Here is a 21847-nt window from a genome sequence, read left to right as displayed (position 1 = left end):
TATGCTATGGGCTGGTAGTGCTAGCTTGAACAGTTCGCACTTTTTACACCCTCAGATATCTTCTCACGAGTCGGAGACCAGACTTATTCCTGCGGGATTGGCGTTGAGCTCCCATGTGCATTTAGTGCTTTTGAAGGGTCCTCTTGATTGCCTGCCAGGTCCAGATGGCCAGTTACAATAGTAGGGGGCAATTGGATTTAGTGATTTCAGGGAGTGAATATCAGCTTTTTAAAGTATTCTCGGCTTGTCTCTTCGCAGTGTAAATTCTGTCCGCCGATCCTGCCTTTTCCTGGAACTTTGGTACCTCCCATCTCTCACCTCTGTGACTCCTTCACGGTGTAGTAATGTAAGAGGGATCCACACTGTTCTTGACAAATGTATTATTCAATGAAATAGCGCCAATTTGGGTATTGTGGGTCCCAACATATCAGTTAAGGGCGGCAGAGGGCAGGTACGGGTACCACTACGTCAATTGGGGATCTGGTGTCTGTGGGTGCCATGTTGGTTTCTTCTTTCCATATACTGGAAAGGGAAGCGCTATTTCTGTGGGACAGGCTGTATAGCACGTACTGCCGATGGGAGGGTTTCGAATGTGGTGTGATCACCGTCCCGCTACAAACCGCAGGACTTTGGGTTGGGTCCGACTTTTGAAATGAGTCGGTATAGCCCTCCACTATGGTGCCCTACCACCACCCCCCCAAGCATCATTCCTACGCCGGTGTTGTGCACCTCCGTACAGCACTTTTAGGAAGGGGGAGAGCGAGTTGTTGACCAACCCGTTAGCTGTTGGAGGTCGGGTCACCATTCGAGTTCCGCCACGGGTCTTGGCGTTGTGTCCTCTTGGTTCCTCTTCTTTTTACGCAGATTGCACCATGCGAGTGCTATGGTCCATTACGTGTGGCTCCTTCCAGTCTCTTTGATGGGAGTGCTGCACGATCCGAGGAGGGCAGCAGGTGGTGGTTCTCCTCCCGCTCTCGCAGACTATAGCTTGGGTTATGAAGCAGGCGTTGCAGGGGTCGGTCTCCGGAATGGTTTCCTCACACAACAGATCTCCTTTCAGCACCTTCCTCCTGGTTGCGCGTCCGGGACGCAAATGCGAGTGGGTGGTGTTTAGCACCAGGTCCGGCGCCGTCTCCGATTCATCGCATGGTCCGGAGGTTGGGTATTACCTTCTTTTTCCCCCAGTAGCCCGTGGTGTCAAGCAAGTTCCCGACCGCTCTTGGGCAGATTATCAAGGGGGCCGGGGATACGACAGCCTTTTTTGTGCAGTTTGTTTGGGTGCGTAACCTCTGCTCTGGGCCGCCTGTATTCCTCCACACTCCGCCTCACCATAGGAATCATACGATATGGATTGCAGTCTAGTGGTGGTTCCCTGCCAGGGACTGACGACGACTCAATGCCACAGTAAATTTCGCCGATTTACCACGGCAGGATGTCAGGGCTGTGGGTTTCGCATAACAGCACAGTCTCAGTGAGTCGTACGGGCTCCCGCAGGCATCAGGCTCCACGCCGAGCAGCGACGGCACCGCCACACCTCTGCTGGCTGAGCATTGAAGTTAGGGCCTGTCATTCCGCAGCATCAATCCACTCTTAGGAGGTGTTTGGGTCGAGTACAGTCCCGACCGACATCTCGTGTTCCTGTATTCTGTAGGCTTTGTGCGCCCGGGGTTCCGTTGCAGGCCTTTTGGTTCCGTCGCCGTGATGCTGCGACCTCACCGCTCGGCGACATAGGTGCACGTCGTGGCCACCGGTCCTGCAGTGGTGCCGGGGGCACAAACGTGCTGCCTCGGATTTTCATAGCGTGTATAGTGATCAGGCGTTCACGTCCTGGCTGCGTCTCCATGTCTCACAACGCAGTCAAGGTCTGGTGGCCATTTTGGGCAGACTGTTTCAGCATCGGGCGGTACATTACGCAACGGATAGCTCGATGGTTTCAGTACGATTTCAGCCCAGACCTTCTCGGTTCGTTCAGACAATCACCTCCATCGGGTAGATACCTTTTAAAGGTTGATAGTGATCCGCAATTGCAGGATGTCTTCAGGATCAAGTTGGCGGCCGCGAGAGCTCAGAGGATTCACGTCCTCACCGCTTGCTCGCTGGCCACGCCCATCCCTGAAAGGTATTGTTGACCAATTTCTGTGCAGACACACAAACAGAAAGTAGAACCGAACATACAAGCAATTAACAGAGCTGCAGACATGTGATTATAACCTGGAGCTAAAGACAAAGGTAGGAGAAAGAAACCCAAACTTAATTCCGAAAACTGATTAATCCATCTCTTGCCTAAACCTTTCCTCTGAACATGGTCAGCCGTGGTCGGCAGTCGCCAACTCCAGGCCTTGTGTGGAACTCAAGACAACCCCCACGTCACACAGAGGCGTGCACTTCTTTATTTTTATTCACGGTTAATTAGGATTTGGGTTGGATAAACGCTTAATGGAACTAGGGGAAACTCTAAAACTAAAGATGGACTTCTATATAAAACTGTGCCAAAATGTGCTGATGAAATATGTGGTTCTCTGGTTCTGGATCTCCCAATATATCAATACACAGTAATGCATAGTGTTGAAGTCCTTTTCTCTATTAGGACAACCTATTCCATGCATAATGTTCCAAATGCTGTGGCCAACAGAAAAGTCCGAAAACCTAATCTTAGTGAGATTACTAAAGGTAGAGGTGTTGGTTAAAAATCCTGCGCTGGTGTCCACCTGTTAGAAATTTTAGCAATTGCAGCTAATTGTGTGCAGCTTGCATTGCGCCTCTAACAATCCCATAATACAACAAAATGTGAACTGTTGCAAAACAATGCGCTATGCTATTAGTAGTAAATTGTTCAGAATTATACAGATAAGTAACAAAGATCCCATGAACTAAAATTTATGAGAAATACATTAATTATTGTAATCAACCAACTGTTTCACCCTTTTTAAAAAAGATTAGTTCTTAAAATTACATAACAAAATGTAATCTCATAAAAAGTAGCATATTAATACATAACATGACTTCATCTCATGTAGAATCCTTTCTGGTTTTGTTCAAAAATAATCTTTTCAGTACTTTTCTGTGGTGAATTCCTAATAATTCTGCCACAATTTTGCACAAGCAGTCTTTTTTTAGGTTCAATTTGATATCTTGAATGTGTTATACTGGCATATTTATTGGACATTTTTACGGCGCCTATACACAAGTGTTTCAAGGCACCATAAGACAATGGGGTAGGGGAACAAAGGAGAAACAAATGCTGAGCAGTCCCATTAGGCCTCGTGACATTCGGATTGCGCAAGTGTAGTGACGATAAGTGCAGTTGGGAGGGGGGAAGGTCAGGGAGAAAGGGATGGGTTGAGGGAAGGGGAGGGAGAAGTGCAGGAAGGCTGGGGGCCCAGGGTTGGGCAAGTGCTGATGGGGGCCCGGAAGAGTAAGTACCAAGGGGAGAAGGGGTAGGGGTTGGCTAGTGCAGAAGGGAGGAGTAGACCAAATCCAGGCTGGCCATGAAAGGGTGCTCAAGGGCAAGTGCTGGTAGGGGGGTGCTGTGGTAGACTGGGTGGAGGCGATGGGGGAGGAGGAGGGCAATCCCGAGTTTGGCACATAAGGATCCAGAAACCAGTTGCAACCGCAGGGGGGTAATTTAGCAGGGATGGGGAAGAGGGAAGGAGGGGAAAAGGGAAGTCTTGAGGGAGTTTCTGGAAATTAAGCAGATCTGGCTCAAGTCAGAGGGGCAGGGAGGCCATTCCAAAGGGAGGCTCCTGCCGAGGAAAGCAATCTACCGCCCCCGCCCCCCATCTCTGCTTGGAGCTCATCAGCAGAGAGTTTGAGCTTGAGGACCAAAGGACTCTAGCATGGAGGTATTCAGGGAGAGATAGTTGGATATAGCACGGTCCCAGGCCCCAGTAAGCCTTGTGGATGATGCAGAGGTCCTTGAATTTGATCCTAGCAGGAACCGGGAGCCAGTGGAGAGATTTTAGGGCTGGAAAGATGCAGTCCCTGGGCTTGAGGCCAAGGATACGTCTTGCGGCCATATTCTGGATTACTTGAAGAGGGTGATAGGAGGAAAGAGGCAGATTGAGGAAGAGGCTGTTGCAGTAGTCCAGCCTATAGAGAACCAGGGCTCTGGTGACATTGAGCTTCTGTGGAAAGGTGAGGAAAGGGAGTATGCCTCTGAGGAGGAGAAGCAGAAAGTTGGACTTCTTGGCAAGGTCTGTGATGTGAGGGGAGAAGGAGAGAGAGCAGTCAAAGAGGACCCCCAGGTTGTTTGCCTCACAAGTGGGTGAGGGAAGAGGGACCAAGGAGGGCAGCCAGAGAGTGGGAGGGGAAACAGGGAGCAGGTGTCCCAATGAGAAGTGTCTTACTGGCATTAAGGCAGAGATTATTAGCAGAACACCAAACCTGAATGGCATTCAGGTATGAGAGAGGGAGAAGAGGCCCCCATCAGCACTTTCATCTTGGTTCGGGTGGAGCAGGAGCTCCCAATCACTGCTGGAGCAGTGCCACCATGCCTCTGAATGCTCCCTACATCTCTGACATACAAGTGTTTGCCTCATAGTACTCTTCTGCTACTTGCAACGTTATGCGCACATCAACAGGAGCCTGCTTGCCTGTGCAAGCCAATTTACTTGCAGTCCTCGACCATGCACGCCTACGGCAGTTTGTACCCCAGTGCCCGCGCCGCCATTGCACCACACGAGGAGTCTCACACAGTGTAATGGCCGCCCGGCATCTCCAACACAACTGATGCCTGACTGCCTGACTTCCTGTTATCCTCCGGCTACCTGCATCTGGATTGGCTAGCAGAGTACATTTCTGCTCCAATCAGCAGCCGTTAGGCGAAGCTGGCCCACAACCAGGAAGGCCCACGAAAGAAGGCTCGCTTCCTGTCCCTAGCCTGTCCATGCCTGCCCAGCCGTCAGCCAGATACCCTGCTCATTTGCCGTGGTTACGGTCAGCCTGAGAAGCGTTCAGAAGGTACTCTGTCCTCAGTCATTCGTAGACTTCCTCTATGAGTGTTCTCACGCTCACGACTAACGACATTGTACTGACCCAATTGCGCATTTTGGCACTGATTGCCAATTTTAGCTGTATACACCCATCTGTAGGTATCGTATTCCCCGTTGTCGACCCGCCGCTAATACCAGTTGTTAACGTCACTGCATTTAATACTTCACAATAGTCTACAACCTCGACTGCGATATGTATGCATACGCTTGTTCTGTCCTCTCATGTGCCCGTATGCGATCTGACTTCCTGTAAGTGTGAACCACTCACTGATTTGGAAGGACCACAGCTGGTTCTAATGCACTCCTTTGCCTTCCCCGTTTAACGGCCTAATGTGGCTCACATGTTTCTGGCCTCCTGCCCCTCTATGCTCGTTTTTACTATGGCATTTCTAGCTTACCGATAGAGCATCTGGATGTATTTATGTAACCGCCCGTTATTTTTGAAGCATTACTAACCACATAGAGTATATAACCTGTTATTTACCCACGTGACCATGGCCACACCGTAGCAAACTCGCTATTCCGTTGGTCGTTGTGGTACACTGCTTGACATTTACACCGGATTACTGTTCTTTCTCTAGTCCCTCTGTAGGGTAAACTGTACTCCGCATGCGGCTGCAGGCCCGGCCTTGTCCTTAGCTATCCCAGATAACTATTCTATCATCAGGTGTGATCAAACTAAGGGTGGAGGATTAGCCTTCATCTTCAAGAGTTCACTTGAACCAAGATCTATACCCAGCATAAAATCCCATCCGCAGAACTGCTGTCCATCAAATTACCTATCTCACCTAATCATACTGCCACAGTGCATCTTATCTATAGGCCCCCAGGATCCATCTCATAGTTCGCTGAAGACATCTCATCCATTCTTGACACTAGTGCCAAGCCTAACTCACAAATTCTAGTGCTTGGAGATTTCAATCTAGGATACCAGGATGAGAACGACTCTAAAGTCCTTGACCTTGCAAGCATACTAACTGACTTCGGTCTCACCCAGCACATTAAAGAACCTACCCACATCAAGGGTTGCACCCTTGATTGGGTATCTGACCAGAACTGCTCGCTCAACATGATATCGGTGACCCCTTGCTTTTGGTCTGATCATCATAAAATTATCTTCACCATCAACTCCAACCCACAAACAACCAAACAGAACCTCGTCCCACCCACACTCACTTGCAAGAAGGACATTACAGTAGAGAAACTTCTCCCACTTATATTCCCACTGATCAATAGGGCTACAACCATCTGTACCGACCCTACAGTCCTAGTTGATACTTATAATCAGGCCATCTCAAAAGCCGTCAATATCATTGTTCCACTTAAGCTGCGCAAACAGAAGCCTCGACTCCACCTTAATACTTGGTTTACCCCTCATCTCCATGACTTGCGCAAGGAGAAAAGAAAAGTTGAGGCGCATTGGAAAAGCTCACCTTCACTCGTTAATAAAAACAACATAACCATTGCCTCCTCTACTTACAAACATGCCATACTTGAAGCCAAAAAAGATACGTATAACAAACGGATACTGCTTGCTCAATCAAACACCAAGGAACTCTTTAAAATACTTAAGGAATTAGAGACTCCTATAGGCCCTTCAGACACTTGCATTCATGATACTGCCTGGTGCGCCAACATCCAAAAGGCACTTTTAGACAAAATTGCTAAGCTCCAGGCTAAAATCAATACAAAAACAAACCACCTCTCAGATTCAGCAAGCAACCTCCCATCTTACAACATCCCCACCCCCAAACACTCCTGCAAACCGTTCAGCTTCACACCTCTATCCATCGAGGAGGTTGAAAAGACTCAAGCCATCTAACTGCCAAGGGGACTCTTGCATGGCCACTATTATTAAGGAAGCTGCTTATGACCTTGCACCTTTCATTACCACCTTCATAAATGCCTAGTTTGACTCTGGTATTGTACCAGAGAACCTTAAGGATGTGTAGGTCATACCCTTAATCAAAAAACCCACACTTGACCCGAGTAACCCGTCCAATTACAGGCCCATCACTACGGTGCCCTATTTACTTAAAATCCTGGACTGGGCGGCCTACCTACAAATCCAGAACTACCTCGAAACCAACAATTTACTAGGCCTTAGACAATCAGGTTTCCGTCCGAGACACGGGACGGAGGCAGCCTTGATTGATCTGAAAAGATAAATTGAGGATTTGAAAGACAAGGGCAAGCAAGCTCTCTTGCTTCTCCTTGATCTCTCAGCAGCATTTGATCTGGTTGACCATCAAATCCTTTGTCACCATCTCAAAATAGCGGCCCACTTCTCAGACGCAGCCACATCCTGGATCAGATCCTTTCTTTCTAATAGAACCACGAGGGTCTTCTCTCCTTTCGCATCAGCTGAACCAGCGCATGTCCCGTGTGGAGTCACACCAGGCTCATGTGTTTCCCCCACGCTGTAGAATGCGTTTACCAAACCACTCTTCGATATACTTGACTATCTGGGTGTCTTCTACACCAACTATGCTGACGACACCCAGATACTCATCCCTATCACTGGTGACTATGGCACTGATGCCAACGCACTCAATACAGTCTATTCAGTCATCCAGGCGTGGATGGCACATCATGGGCTCTGTCAATGATGAGAAAACAGAGCTACTCATCTTAGGCTCCCCTTCCAAACTCCCAAACTTGAACAGGAAATCAAATCCTTTATGATTGATAGTAACATTATTAACGTGCCTAACGTCACTAAAACACTTGGCATCTACTTAGATTCAACACTGTCCCTTAACAGACAAACCAATGCAGTTGTATCGGGATCGGCCTACACTTGCAAACTCATCACAGCTTGTAGACCCTTCCTGACAACCGACAACTATCATCTTCGCAATAACTCTCATGTCCAAAATTGACTACTGTAATGTCCTCTACCTAGGGACGAGCCAAAGAAATCTGGATAAGTTATAGGTCTTTCAGAACAATGCCACCAAGGCTGCCCTTAACGTCCCAAGGAGATCACATATCTCGGACACGAGACACAATTTACACTGGCTCCCTGTCTCACATCGGATATCTCTGAAACATACCCAGCTTTAAGCTACAGACAGCTGGGGGTTCGAGTTTCCCAGTCCTCACAGCTAAACTGTGGAACACTCTCCCCAACTCCCTTAGAACAGAACCTTCCATCCAGTCCTTCAAAAACAAAATCAAACTCTGGCTCCACGAACTTGATGCTGCTTCAGCTATCGCCTAATCTTAGTGGGACCACATTAGGAAGTAGCCTGTGTGTTTATTTCTTCTTGCATCTTTTTCTTTTCTCTCATGCACGCAGTTTGCCTATGATGTACCCTTTCCTTTGGAAAGCTATTCTGTGTTAACATGTAATCTTTGTAACTACTTGCTTCAAACCATGCTCCGAGCTGCCTCCGGGTAAGGTGCGCAATATAATATAACAAATACAAAATACAAATGAAGCCGAGAGAAGCTTAAAGGAAAGCTGCGTGTCATCAGCATAGCACTGGAAGTGAGGAGAGAAGGTGGAGATCAAGTGGGCCAGAGGGGCAAGGTAAATATTGAAAAGCCACAGCGATAGGATAGATCCCTGAGGAAAGCAGCAAGTAGATATTGAGGTGGAGGACAATTGCACCTTTAAAGGTGGGTCACAGAGGAAGGAGGTCAGCAAGGCCAGTGCCCAGTCCGCAATGCCAAGTGTATCTCAGATGATTTAGGAGGATGGCGTGATGGGCGGTGTCAAAGGCAGAAAAAAGATTGAGGAGGATCAAAATAGAGGGAGAGTTTGAATCAAGATTTGAGAGCAGGTCTTCACCAGTGTTCAGGAGAGCTGTGTCTGTCCCTATGGCAGCTCAGAAGCCACACTGTTGGCCATGGAGATGGCCAACAGATTCTGTGTGGAGGGTCAGTTGCGGGATGACCAACAGCTCCAGGAGTTTGCCCAAGAAAGGGGTGATGGAGATAGGGCGATAGTTGGCAGGGCAGGAGGGGTCAGCAGACTGATATTTTAAGAGAGGGTGCAAAAGGGAATGTTTGAGGGGTTGGGGGGAAGAGCCACTGGAAAAGGAAGGGTTACAGAAGTCAGCTAAGGCAGGGGCAAGAGAGGAGATGTTGTCCTTTATAGTTCTGTAAGAGCAGGGGAGCACCTGTTTGGAGGAGACTTTAATACAGCGGAGTACTCTAGAGACCTAATCAGGTGCAGTGGGGGAAAAGGAGGGGAGTATGGGGGAAGAAGGGAGGGGGCCAAAGGAGGCAGTGGGTCTGGGGGAGTGGGGAGGGGAAGAGAGGAGAGAGAGAGAGAGAGAGAGAGAGGACAGGATATCTTGTGTTTTAGTGGGAGGCCAGTGCAGTGCAGAGGGCCTGGGAGGGAAGAGGGGAAGAGGAGACTGCAGCAGAATTAGCAAATCCCTTTCAGATTTTGAAAAGTTCAACTGTGTTATTGGTGGCCCCAGAAAAGTGGGCTTGGACATGGGCCCTTTTCTTAGGGAGGATGGAGAGTCGATATTGCCTTTGGAGCAAGCAGGAGGCCAGTTTGTCAGAGGATGTGCTCGAGGACTGCCACTTCCGTTGAGCAACTCTGCACTGGCATTACAGAGAGGCCAAGTCAGTCATACCAAGAGTTGCACATGGAGGCAGGCTTCATGTGGATCCTCATGACAGGGGCAAGGATGTCCAGAGTGTCGGAGATGGGGAGATGGAGGTTAGCAAGATTTGAGTCGATATGAGAGTGAAAAGCAGGGGTAGGGGAGGAATAAAGGTGGTAGCAAATGCAGCAACTGACACATGCTTCATCGGTCGAATGACAGAGGAGGAGACTGGCAGTGTGGACTGAGGCAATGCCGGGAGGTCAGAGAGCTCTGAATGGAGAAAGTGATCAGACCAGGAGAGAGGAGTAGTTAGAGGGTTGGAGAGAGAGAGGACTGCTGAGATAAGAGCGTCCAGGGTGTGACCAGCAGAGTGGGCCGGAGGGATGGATTGTAAGGGAGAGTGAGTGACAGAGGTTGCGGAAAGATACAGTGGCCACACACGGGGAGTCTAGTTGGATGTTGAAGTCCCCAAAGATGAGAAGTTTGGGGGAGGAGGTAAGGAGAGAGGAGAGGTCCGTCCATTTAGAGAAGAGGGGGCTTAGTCTGGGGGGCCTGTAGATAGTGGTGAAAGTGAGGGTGGGAGAGACACCCAGCCTAAGGATGAGGCATTCAAAGATAGATTGAGCGGGGATGATGGTGGCAAAGATCTAGTCAGGGTAGACAAGAGCAACTCTGCCACCCGACCAGTGAGTCCTGGGCTTGGAGAGGATCATGTAGCCCTCAGGAAGGAGAATGTCAAAAGCAGTGACAGAGCTGGCATCGAACCACATCTCAGTGAGTGCAAGGACTTCAAGGAGGTGACAGATGTCAGAGGAGTGAGTGTTTAACAGCAGAGCGAGAATTGAGGGTAGCTAAAAGAAGCTGTGGCCACCTTTAAAAAGGTCTTCCGAGGGGGGGGGTACAGTGACGTGGTACACCTGTCGGGGGGGGGGGGCAAGAGGAAAGGCAGATGGCGAGGTGGCAGGAGAGGGGCAAAAGTTAATGAGAGACAAGCAACGCCTATCAAGAAGGAGATTGGGCTGAGAACGCTGGTCCAAGATAGTGCCGTTATGATAAACCTTAACAACGCACCTACAGGATGAGAAGTATGCCAAGAGAACTTTGCAACTGGTTCCACCATTAATGGGTGAGGAGGAGAAAGGGGAGAGGGTAAATACCATATGAGGAGGCCACAGGTCAGGAGAAGGGACAGTGAAGAGGCTATCAGCGATAGTCTGTCTGTAGGAAACATTTACATAGGTATCGGCAATGGGGACGGCTGGGTTGGAAGACAGGACCAATTTCTTAAATTTCTTCCTTCCAGACTTCGAGAGAGGGGTACAGTGGGGAGGGTGAGGTGGGAAGGTCAGGGGGATAGATATTATAAGTTACTCACCGTAGTGACTAACTTACTCTTAAGTCCCCTTTCCTCAATACTGCATGGTTGTCCCTTCCAAGGGACGAAAGATAACCTTTTTCACCAGAAAAAACCTTCTTCGACTTTAAATTTAGAAACGTGCGGGGGTGCGGCCCTGGGAGCATGCGCTGTCCTGACTCCGGCGCCACACCTCAGTCCCCATTGGCACGCTGACAATAGAATTAACATTGCCTAATGACACCAGTATTTTCAGGGGGACGGATGGTGGGATGTATGGAGGAAAGGAGACTAAGGACTAGTCACTACGGTGGGTAACTTATAATTACTCTTACGTCCCATACCCTTTTCTCCATAGTGCATGGGCGATTACAATTGAATGCAGCCCCACGGGCGAGAGGAGACCCTCCTTAAGCAAATGGTTTCTGGAGAACCGCCTGTCTGAAAGCTGCATCTGATCTACAGTAATGCTTGCAGAAAGCAGAGAGAGTGGCCCCAGTGGACGCCCTGCTTATAAATTGCCAAGGGACATGGCGCTGGAATGCAATGGCCGTTGCCTTGGCACTGACTGCGTGGGCGTGCATGTTGGCGGAAGCGGCTTGTGCTGGCCCTCGTATGCTTCCTTGATGGCCGCGACCATACAGCGGGATATGGAGACCTTGGAGGCCCGATAGCCTGGTCTTGAACCTCCGAAAGTGACAAACAGGGCGTCCGATTTGCAAAAGCCCTTTGGTCCTGTCCAAGTAAAATTTCAGAGCACGCCTGACATCCAGGCAGTGCAGCACTCTTTGAGCTTCGTCCTTGGGATCAGCAAAAAACATAGGAAGGACTATTTCCTCGTTCAAGTGGAAAGCCGACGCCACCTTAGGCAGAAATGCCGGGTGTGTCCGTAGGACTACTTTGTCCCTGTGAAAGGTAGTATATGGTTCCGAGGCGACGAAGGCCTGGATTTCGTTGACTCTGCAAGCCGAGGTGAGGCGGTCCAGCAATACAGTCTTGATGGTGACAAGCCTGATGTCCGCTGATGCCATTGGCTTGAGCGGTTTGCGCGCCAGAGCGCCCAAGACTATGTTTATGTCCCACACTGGGTGCGGCCTCTTGACGGGCAGGTAGAGTCTTTCGAGCCCCGTCAAATGTTTGACGATAGGATTGGAAGAGAAGATCCCCCTCCTCCGAATTCTTGTAAGCCCCGATGGCTGCGAGGTATGTACGGCAGGTGTCCACCTGCATACCTGAGTGGGCGAGGTGCGCCGAAAAAGAGCACGTCGTCCAAAGTGCATGCCAGGGGGTCGATTTCCTTGGGGTCTGCCCAGTGGCAGAATCTGATCCATTTACTGCCTTGCTCCTTGCACCCTGCATAATTTCCAGATTAGCCTGGGTGAGGCTGAGGTGCTTCAGGGTTACCTGCTCAGGTACCACGCTGTGAGGGCTAGTTTCTGTGGCGCGGAGTGGATCACCCTGCCCCCCTGCTGCATCAGACGATGAGCTGGGCCCGTCGGGTGGTGAATCGGAGGCATCTCCGAGAGGCTGAGCAGCTCCAAAACCATGGCCTGGCCGGCCACCTTGGAGCTATTCTAATGATGTTGAGCTGTTGAGATTCCTAGATCTTGCAAATCACTTTGTGAATCAGCGGAGTGGGCGGGAAGGCATAAACCTTCATGCCGTTTCCCTGAATCCGAAATGCATCACACCCATGGAGCTTGGCCCTGTCCCTGCCAGAAGGCGAACTGAGGGCACTTCTTGTTGTGCCAGGTGGCAAAGAGATCCACCTGGGGATGGCCCCACCTGTAGGAGATCACCTGAATGACAAGGTAGTTTAGCTGCCACTCGTAATTGTCTGCTGCCAATCTGCTGAGCCTGTCCGCCTCCAGGTTGGCTTCCCCTGGGAGGTGGATTGCCGTGAGATAGAGGTCGTTTTCCAGGGCCCACTCCCACATGCTTATTGCCAATCTGCACAGGGTAGGGGATCTGGTGCCTCCCTGCTTGTTGACGTAGTACATGTTGGTCGAGTTGTCTGTATGGATGAGGGCAACCTTGCCCATGAGAAGCCCGTAGGAATGCTCTGAGCGCTAGCCAGATGGCATTCAGCTCTAATCAATTGATGTGGTATTCCTGCTCCTGTCGAGTCCAGATGCCGTGGACCGAGATATCGTCCAAGGTGGCTCTCCAGCCCTCTAGCGAGGAGTCTGTGGTGATGGTGACCTGCAGAGTGGGAGGCCGAAAGGGCTTTCCCGTCCGTAGGTTGCAGTCTCTGGACCACCATGTTAGGTCCGGGTGTAGAGATGGAGGAACTTTTCGGATTGGGAGCCCCGCTCCTGGTTCCATGAGGCAGCGAAGTGCAGCTAAATCCTCCTCCTCCTCGGTCTCAGTCTTATCTGTGGGACGGCTAATAGGACCGCTGCCAAGAGACCCAGGAGATGCTGGTACCACCAAGCAGAGGTCCCCTCTCTGGTGAGGAAGTGGGCGGTGGCCCTCTTGATTGCCGAGATCTTGTCCTCCAAAAGAAAGACCGTCTCGGAACATGTGTCCCAGATGAGGCCCAAGAATGTCAGAGTCTGCGAGGGCGTCAGCTGTAACTTCTTGAGATTAAGCGGGAAGCACATATCGTGCAGCATGTTCATAAGGGCATGGGAGGAGTGGTGAACAGCTTCCGGAGATGTAGCCCTGACAAGCCAGTCATCGAGGTATGGGTAGATGTGGTGGCCCTGCGCTCCGAGGAGTTAAGCCACTGTATTCATGAGCCTGGTAAAGACCCTGGGGACCAAGTTCATGCCAAAAGGAAGGATCTTGTATTGAAAATGGTAGCCCATCATCCTGAACCAAAGGAAAGAACGATGGGGATGCCAAATTGGGACGTATAGCTACTTGTCCTTCAGATCCAGGGAGCACATCCAGTCACCCTTGCACAATGTCTCCGCTATAAAAGCTGGCGTAACCATCTTGAATTTTTGCAGAGGTAAGGAGAGGTTGAGGGTGGAAAGGTCCAGCACAACTCTCAGGCCCTCCTGGTTCTTCTTCTGAATGGCGGAAATCCTGGAGTAAAAGCCCAAGCCTCGCTGGGAGGCTGGGACTTCCTCCACTGCCTGGCTCTCTACGAGCGACCGGCTCTCCGCCAACAGAGTTGCTGTCCCAACTTGAGGGGAGGCGAGGCTGGGATGGGTAGGCAGTACCCCGTGGATACTACTGGGGAGAGGATCCAGGGGTCCATGAAATTCTGGCGCCAGAAATCTGCATGAAGAGCAAGCCTGCCCCCCCCACTGGAGACACGTGGACCCGGAGGGACATGTCATGCTTTCCCTCGGAGGCTGTCGCAGAGGAGGGGGACTGGAAAACGCCCTTACTCCACTCCTCCCTTTTTGTTGCTTGCGCCGGTTCTGAGACGGCAAGCGGTCAGGTGGCCTGGATCTCCGTTCCTGGAAGCCGCAGAACCCTCCGTACGTACTCCCCCTGTCGGAGCGCTGCTGTGAATGGGTGTACGACTTGGACGTGGTCTTTGTCGAGATGGATAAAGACTTGTCCGTTTGTGAGCTGTTTTTCTTCTTGTCCAGCTCTTTGTCTGTGGAGGAGTGGAAGAGGTTCCCCCCCCCCACCCCCACCCTCGAATGGTAGATCTAATATGCGTTCCTGGACGTCCGGGTTGAACTTCGCTGCCCGGAGCCAGGCTGCCCGGAGCCAGGCTGTCCTTCTCCTGTCCATGGCAATACAGATGGCACGGCCAGAGGTGTCAATATGGGCCACAGTGGATTCCATGAGGTCGTGCGCCACCAGCTTGGCCTCAGCCAGCCCCACCTTAAAACGTGATTGGCTCCGAGTAGGGAGTTCCAGGAGGAAGTCCGCAATTTCCCACCATAACCTTTGGTTAGCGGCAGCCAGCATGGCATTGGCGTTTGGCTGATAAAGATACAAAGACCCGTTGCAATACAGTTTCTTCCTGTACACCTCCAAGATCTTCTCCTCCTTGCCTAGCAGCGTCGACGAGGAGGTGGCTGAGGATGACTGAGGCTTGGAGTATAGTGATGCCGCAGCGATCACCGATGAGTGGCTGAGGATGGGCCGATAGCAAGCGTGTATCCCTCTCCACATGCCTGTACTTGGCGTCCAGGTGTCGATTGACCGGCTGGACTGAGTAGGGCTTGAGCCAACCCTTCTTGGCCAGGGAGACTACATCGATTTGCAGTGCAATCCCCGTTTTGGCAGAGCGACGTTGTGTGAGGACTTCTGCCAGAACCCCCTCTGCCGGCTGTTCAGCCTCGGGTTGGGGTAGTGTAACGCTCACCTGATATCCCCGGGGGCGTCTGGAAGGCTCTGGGATCTGGAACCCTGGATACGTAGTTGCCCAGCGCGGAATAACGAATCTGCAATCACAGAAGGGAGGATTTGTGATAACTGTCTGTAATGGGTGAATCTCCCACCTCCCTCTGACCGATTCCTGTCCCACTCGAGTCTTTCTCACCTTAATTGTTTGTAGGGTGAGCTATCCGGCCTGCGTCTGGTGCAGGGGCGCTTGGCGTTTGTTGGCGATCTGCCAGAGTTGCTTCACTGGTGCAGTGCACCTTTCTTCGGGTCCAGGACTGTGGTGACCGCGACTCTGCTGGTAGGCAGGTAGGTTTGTTAATTTTAAGTCTTATTTCTGTTTTATGGTGGAAATCCCCTTAACCCCTTAATGTCTTTATCGTCTTCTTTTCAGGTGCGAAGGTTTGATGCTGTCGTGAAGGATGAAGAGGCACATTCTAAGGTAAGGGAAAGCGCTCTTTTCGAAGCTAGCTTGTGTTCTCCTCTTCCTCTCCTCACAGGCTGCTGCGGTGCTATGAGTGGACGAGAGAACGATGAAAACTGACCCCAGGGATCGTTAAGGTAAGTTAAGCACTATGCAGGCGTTAAATATTGAAAGCGAACCTGAATATTTCAACTTTTCTCTTGCAGGGTGTTGCCGTGGAGTTCCGGATGGAAGCGCTGTGTAGCGCGATGGAATTCAGGTAAGAATGATTGAATTTGATGTTTTGGAAGCATGCGCTAATATTGTTTTTCCCTTTCTTGCTTTGCAGGTCGCGATGTTCGAACAGGAGCTGTGGCCGCGGGATTCTGGAATTCCTCAAGCTAGTACTCACAGGTGATGTTTCTTCTTCTCTCGGTTTCCACAGGTTGCGGCCCGGTTGAGATGCTGAGCGTAGGATGGTGTATTCTCAGATAAGTAAGCACAAAAGTGATGGGTGGAACTGGCATTGCTCTGTGCAACCTTCCACACCACCGTTTTTTAGCCCGTCTACGCCATTGCAAAAGGGGACCAGCCATATGCAAATCAGTCAGGTACTGCCACCAATGGTAGCAGCCCAGCCCAACTGCTAGGCCAGGTCCCCTCTGCACAGAAACACAAGCAACCCCAGACATGTTTCGGCCTTGTTGGGCCTCCTCAGTGAGGTGCAGCTTGGTTCACTATGGCGCAGCGAGCAAGGGACCCACGTCTGGGCATACCCTCTCCCACATAATGAGACAAACAATAAGCACAAAAGTGATGGGTGGAAAGTTTTGTTTTGCTATTGTCACTCCGAGTGGGACGGGTATGCCCAGACGTGAGTCCCGTGTCTGCTGGGCCTAGAGACCCAAGCTACTCCTCACTGATTACGCCTAACAAGGCTGAAACATGTCTGGGGATGCTTGTGGTCTCGTGCAGAAGGGATGTGACCTAGTAGTTCGGGCTGGACCACCCCTTTGGGGTTGGGACCAAGCCTGATTTGCATATGGTCTTTCCCCTTTTGTAATGGCTTGGGAGGCGAAGAACGATGGTCTGGAGGGTTGCCCAGAGCAATGCCAGAGGTTAAGATTCATTCTAAACCTTCCAGCCATCACCTCTTTTGTTTTGATATTCTCAGGTAAAACAAGTAATCTTGTTCTTGTTCTTTCAGGATTACAGGAAGATGCTGAAGACCAGGAGCTGGACACGGTGAGCGTCACACTGCTAGTTGCAGAATAACGCGAAGTGTGTTCTGCAGTCTGGGTGTGGTTTATATAGCCCATGTAAAGCAGTACCAGGTAAAGTAGTTCCAGGCCCAGCCACACCCAAAACACTAGACCGCATGGCTTGGTTCATAAGAACTGAGCTATGTGGTTGCTTCCATGTTGGTTTTAAAGACCCATGTACATGAATGAAAGCAAGCCTTATAAGCTTGTGGCACAACTTGTGACCTCTAACAGTATTTATGACTGGTAGGCCCAGGTACTCCGCCAGCCCTGCATGACGTTCGTCGAAGGATCTGGCTGAGGATGGCGTGTCTGGATCCTCCTCATTTGTATCCTGTGGATCAGGAGGATCCTGTGGAGGTGGAGGAGTAGCTGGAGCCGGAGGCTGGCGTACAGTGACCGCAGCCAGAGGCTGAGGAGGAGGCTGGTACGGAACCGCTTGAGCAATCGGCTGGGGAGCCAGAGGAAGCGGCTGCGCTGGGACCGGGGGTGCCGGCGGAGGAGCTTGTGGTGCCGGTAGCATCAAAGGGAGGACCTCCCTGATGACGTCCTTGAGGATAACCCCCATCCGAGGTGACTTCGTGACCCCGAGAAACCTCTCGAAGATCCCTCTTCACAGACCGGAGAGGTGTTAGGGGGTACTGACGGGGTAGCCGGGAGCTGCTGGAGCCGCTGCATACCCTGCCCGTATGGACGCAGAGGAAAACTGCCCTGCGCATAAGGAGGATAGGCTGTAGGACATGTACCTGGTTGAAGCCAGTCCCACCTTGACACTCGTTCTTCGCTGAACTCCTGGAATGGCGTCGGACGGGTGCCTATGTCTGGCGCAGTGGCCATCTTGTCGAGCTGCCTGCCACGTTCCTGCAAGGTGTTGATCGGCTCGCTGGCCCCAGCCTCCTCCAAGACTCGTGTGTGGATCACAAGGCCTACCCTGCTCCTCGTGCCTAGACCCAGTATGTGTGACACCCTCGACCCAGGGGTTGCTAAAGCTGTGTTTAGGCGCACCCGCTGACGTATTTCCGGTACTAGGGCGTAGCCCCTCGGCCATATTGCCGGTACAAGGTCGGAGCCCCTCAGATGACAATCCGGTATAAGAACCTTGCGGTCCCTCAACACTGCCACCGGGAGGATCCAAGGATCCCACTGCCCGAAGGCTGGTAGCTGCAGCAGCCTTGGTGCACGCGCCGGAACACGCGCCGGAACACGCGCCGGAACACGCGCCGGAACACGCGCCGGAACACGCGCCGGAACACGCGCCGGAACACGCGCCGGAACACGCGCCGGAACACGCGCCGGAACACGCGCCGGAACACGCGCCGGAACACGCGCCGGAACACGCGCCGGAACACGCGCCGGAACACGCGCCGGAACACGCGCCGGAACACGCGCCTCCCGCGCGAAAGAGTCCTTGGGAAGGAGTCTCCTTTGCAGGGTGCAATGGAGAATGGGGCCCTACCTTGGGCCGGGCTCTGTGTTTCACAAAGTTCTTGAGGTCCTCTGGAGGCGACTTCTGGAAGAGCTCCCTCCACCTGGCTAGTCTGTGCGGGTCTCTAAATGTAAAGTGGAAGAAGGCTTTTTCTGGTGAAAAAGGTTCTGTCTCCCATCCCTTGGAAGGGACGCCCATGCAGTATGGAGGAAAGGGGACGGGACGTAAGAGTATGCCCTGTGCACGAGGAATGTCACCAGGCGGCCCAGCAGCCAATATAGGAGAGAGCGTAAACAGACGTACAGTAAAGTCAGGTTACAGGGATTACAGAAGACCCAACTATTAGATTAGAAGAGCAGCACAGAACTGAGAACCAAGTGATACAGTAGAAAGTGACCAGTGAGAATTAGACTACAGTTCACAGACAAAATGCTGATGTGTGAAGAAATTATCTAGATTCAGATTTCTAAAGTGTCTAAAATTGCTAACCTACAAGATGCAGATGGCGTATTGAAAGCATTCAGATTCAAATTTTAAAAAAGGAGTGAAACATTGCACACAATTTTTCGAGTTACCTTCTAGCAAAAGCCCAGATGACTACAACATATGACAATTTAAACAAAGGAGAAAAATGTACTGCCAGGATAATACAAATTCAAGGTATCCAATTGAAACGAAATAAGATTGCTCGTACAAAATTGTGCCAGAGGTATTAGGAATCAACCACTTTCAAACACTTGAAGCAGCATGCAATGCACGCAGTGCGAGACACATGTTGGGCATTGAACTGTAGGGCAATGAACATTAAAATACCAGATAGTTGGTACAAAGGGTTCTAGAGAAAAAGACTGAAAATTATTTTTTGATCGACATCAAAGTGACATTTAAAGGATTCAACATGAGATGAAGCACTTATGTATTTCTATTACTACTTTTAATAAGACATTTTGTTATGGAATTCAACTAATCTTTACTTAATTAGGATGAAATGGTTGCTTGATTACAATAATATATTTCTCACAAATCTGAGTTCATGTGATCTTTGTTAATCTGTATAAATCTGAAAAATATACTAACAATAGCATAGCATAATATTGTACAACAGTCCAAATTTGGTTTTAATCTTAGTGAGTCGTTTAGCCTCCTGGCTAACCAAAGCTAATAAGATTTCCAAGATGTGGCCAACCAAAGAGTGATAGATGATCCTAGTCGCAAATATCTCCCCCATAGCTAATGAACACCAAACTAATAAATAATTGACTCCTTCTCAAGCTACTCGCAGTCTTAACTTTCCTTCGCCCTGCTTCTTAGACCCTTTCCCACGATGACGACAGCCTTTCCTTCTTCAAGCGTTTGTCTGCTCTATTATCCCCACGGGGAGGCAAGGCCGCTGGTTGTCCTGGAGTTCTTGAGACCCTCCACGTTGTTGCTGCTGCAGGCCCCTCTCACCAGCCCGTGAAGCACATAAAACTCCCTGGTTTACCCGCGAGGGTGAAGCCTGGGGGGAGGCAAGGCCGCAGGGTGTTTGCATCCTGCAGGGGTGTTCGCGGCCTGCCAGGGATTGCTGCCTGTCAACTGAGAAACAACCCTGCCTGCTCCTGGGGGACTGCCCGCAGCTAAGGTCTGAATATAGCCGTTCCAGTCTCTGGTCATTGTTTTTGAATTCCGGCTTTTGCAGTGTGGGACTTCAGGGCCGAGGGACTTTAAGCAGGTAACAACAGCTGAAATTAGCTTATCCATTCTGCCATTTTTCTGGGAAATGAATCCAATTCACTTTTACCTTCATGGACACTATTACCGACATTGGTATTGAAAATTCTGCGAAACGCGGCCATCTTACTCCTCAGTTTTTTGCTGCTTTATGTCTCTTTCAGCTGGCCGAAGATTTGTAGGAGTCACATATTCCACTACCCGTGTTCGGACCCGGCTTGGCCTGGGCTTTGGACTTGGCATAGGGACTAAAAGGAAAATTCTGTACCTAAAGCGCAACAAACTAGAAAATCCAACCCAACCGTCTTGGTCCACCCAGGTGGCACTGACCCTAAACCCCATCCCAGATTGGGCATTACTGGCACCTTTGGGAATGATCATTTACTAATCTCTGAGATCCAACAATTCCTGGGCACTGCAAATGCCTTTAACAGTTTGCTCCAAGGAGGGGGGGGGGGGTCAACTGCTGAATCTGCTGCTTTCACTGATACGGTCTTCAATGTTCCAGCTCCGGGTGCTAAAACCCCTGGCATTTTACCTGCCACTTCATCCTGTCCAGTGACTGCTGCTCTGGGGCTAAACCCCCAGCTCCAATCGGATCAACAGGCCCACCTGGTCGAACATGGGGGCTTCCAAACACAGAGCCTGATGAACCAGGCCCCTACCCAGGTTACATGGCCCTACCGGCCCCATGCCGAAGAGGGCCCCCGGCGCCCCCTTTCCTTGGTGGAAGGGTGGGAGTGCCTCTGAACCCTGGCCCAGGTATCTTCCTATGAGGCCAAGGAGGCCAAGCAATCCTCAACTTGGATTGATGGTGACATGTCTAGCCAACAAGTCCTCCATTTGCCACCATGTATGGTTAAGGGAGGCTACGGGGTGCCCAGTCAGTGTCTGGGAGGTAACTAATGTAGATCTGATGGAATTTCTCACCTGCCCAGAACCCAACCTGAAAGAGGTGCCCAGCGACACTCTCATGGCCAATGGGAAGGGGACCTTGGAAGGGAAGGAAAGTTGTCATACTTACAGCCTGGTGTTACCCAAACTCCTGAAGATGAAAAGCCTCCAGCTGCCCCTTATTGAAATGGTCAGAAAAAAAGCAGAACCAGCCAACGCACCAGTCAGCTTGAGGGGTGAAAACTGGTTCCTGCTCAGGCCAGATGTAACTAGATCAGGAGGATCTCTTGCCCATGGCACTTGCTCTACCCTTTCCGAGACAAACAAGGGGGCGAGTGACCCCTCCTAAAGAAACCTACCCTCAACCCCCTACAACCCAACAACTACAGACCAATAACCACAGTGCCATTCCTCCTGAAATTACTGGACAAAGCCGCACACTGCCAAATCCAAAGCTTTCTGGAAACCCACTCCATCCTCGGAACCAGGCTTCCGGAAAGGACACGGCACAGAAACAGCCCTGGTGGATCTGAAGAGTCAGATAACTCAAATCATGGACAAAGGCAAGCCAGCTCTACTGCTCCTTCTAGAACTCTCAGCCGCTTTCGATCTGGTTGGCCACAAGACCCTCACCTCACACCTCACACACTCAGCCAACTTCTCTAAAGAATCAGCTCTCTGGGTCACCTCCTTCCTAGAGGGAAGAGCCATGAAAGTCTTCTCGGACATTGCCAACGCCACTCCCATGACAATCCATTGCGGGGTCCCTCAAGGATCCTGCACTGCACCCACACTTTACAACCTGTTCACTAAGCCTCTTTTTGACAAACTGGACTCATACGGTATCACGTACACTAACTACGCGGACGACACACAAGTACTTCTACCCCTCTCAGGATCATACTACGAAGACGCCAAGGCACTCCACTCAATCTACTCCATCATC

The 21847-nt window shown here is 50.8% G+C and overlaps 1 protein-coding gene across 1 annotated transcript in view; it reads right to left on the bottom strand.

Moving 5' to 3' along the window:
* Positions 1 to 21847, bottom strand: part of POLR3E (RNA polymerase III subunit E) — a 1464556-nt gene that overhangs the window by 636938 nt on the left and 805771 nt on the right. The window lies entirely within an intron of this gene.

The sequence above is a fragment of the Ambystoma mexicanum genome, chromosome 2p (assembly GCF_040938575.1).
Source record: "Ambystoma mexicanum isolate Mex_15411 chromosome 2p, UKY_AmexF1_1, whole genome shotgun sequence".
Classification (NCBI taxonomy): Eukaryota; Metazoa; Chordata; class Amphibia; order Caudata; family Ambystomatidae; genus Ambystoma; species Ambystoma mexicanum.
Note: the sequence above shows the minus strand (reverse complement) of the source record. Positions and strands in the feature narration are given on the sequence as shown.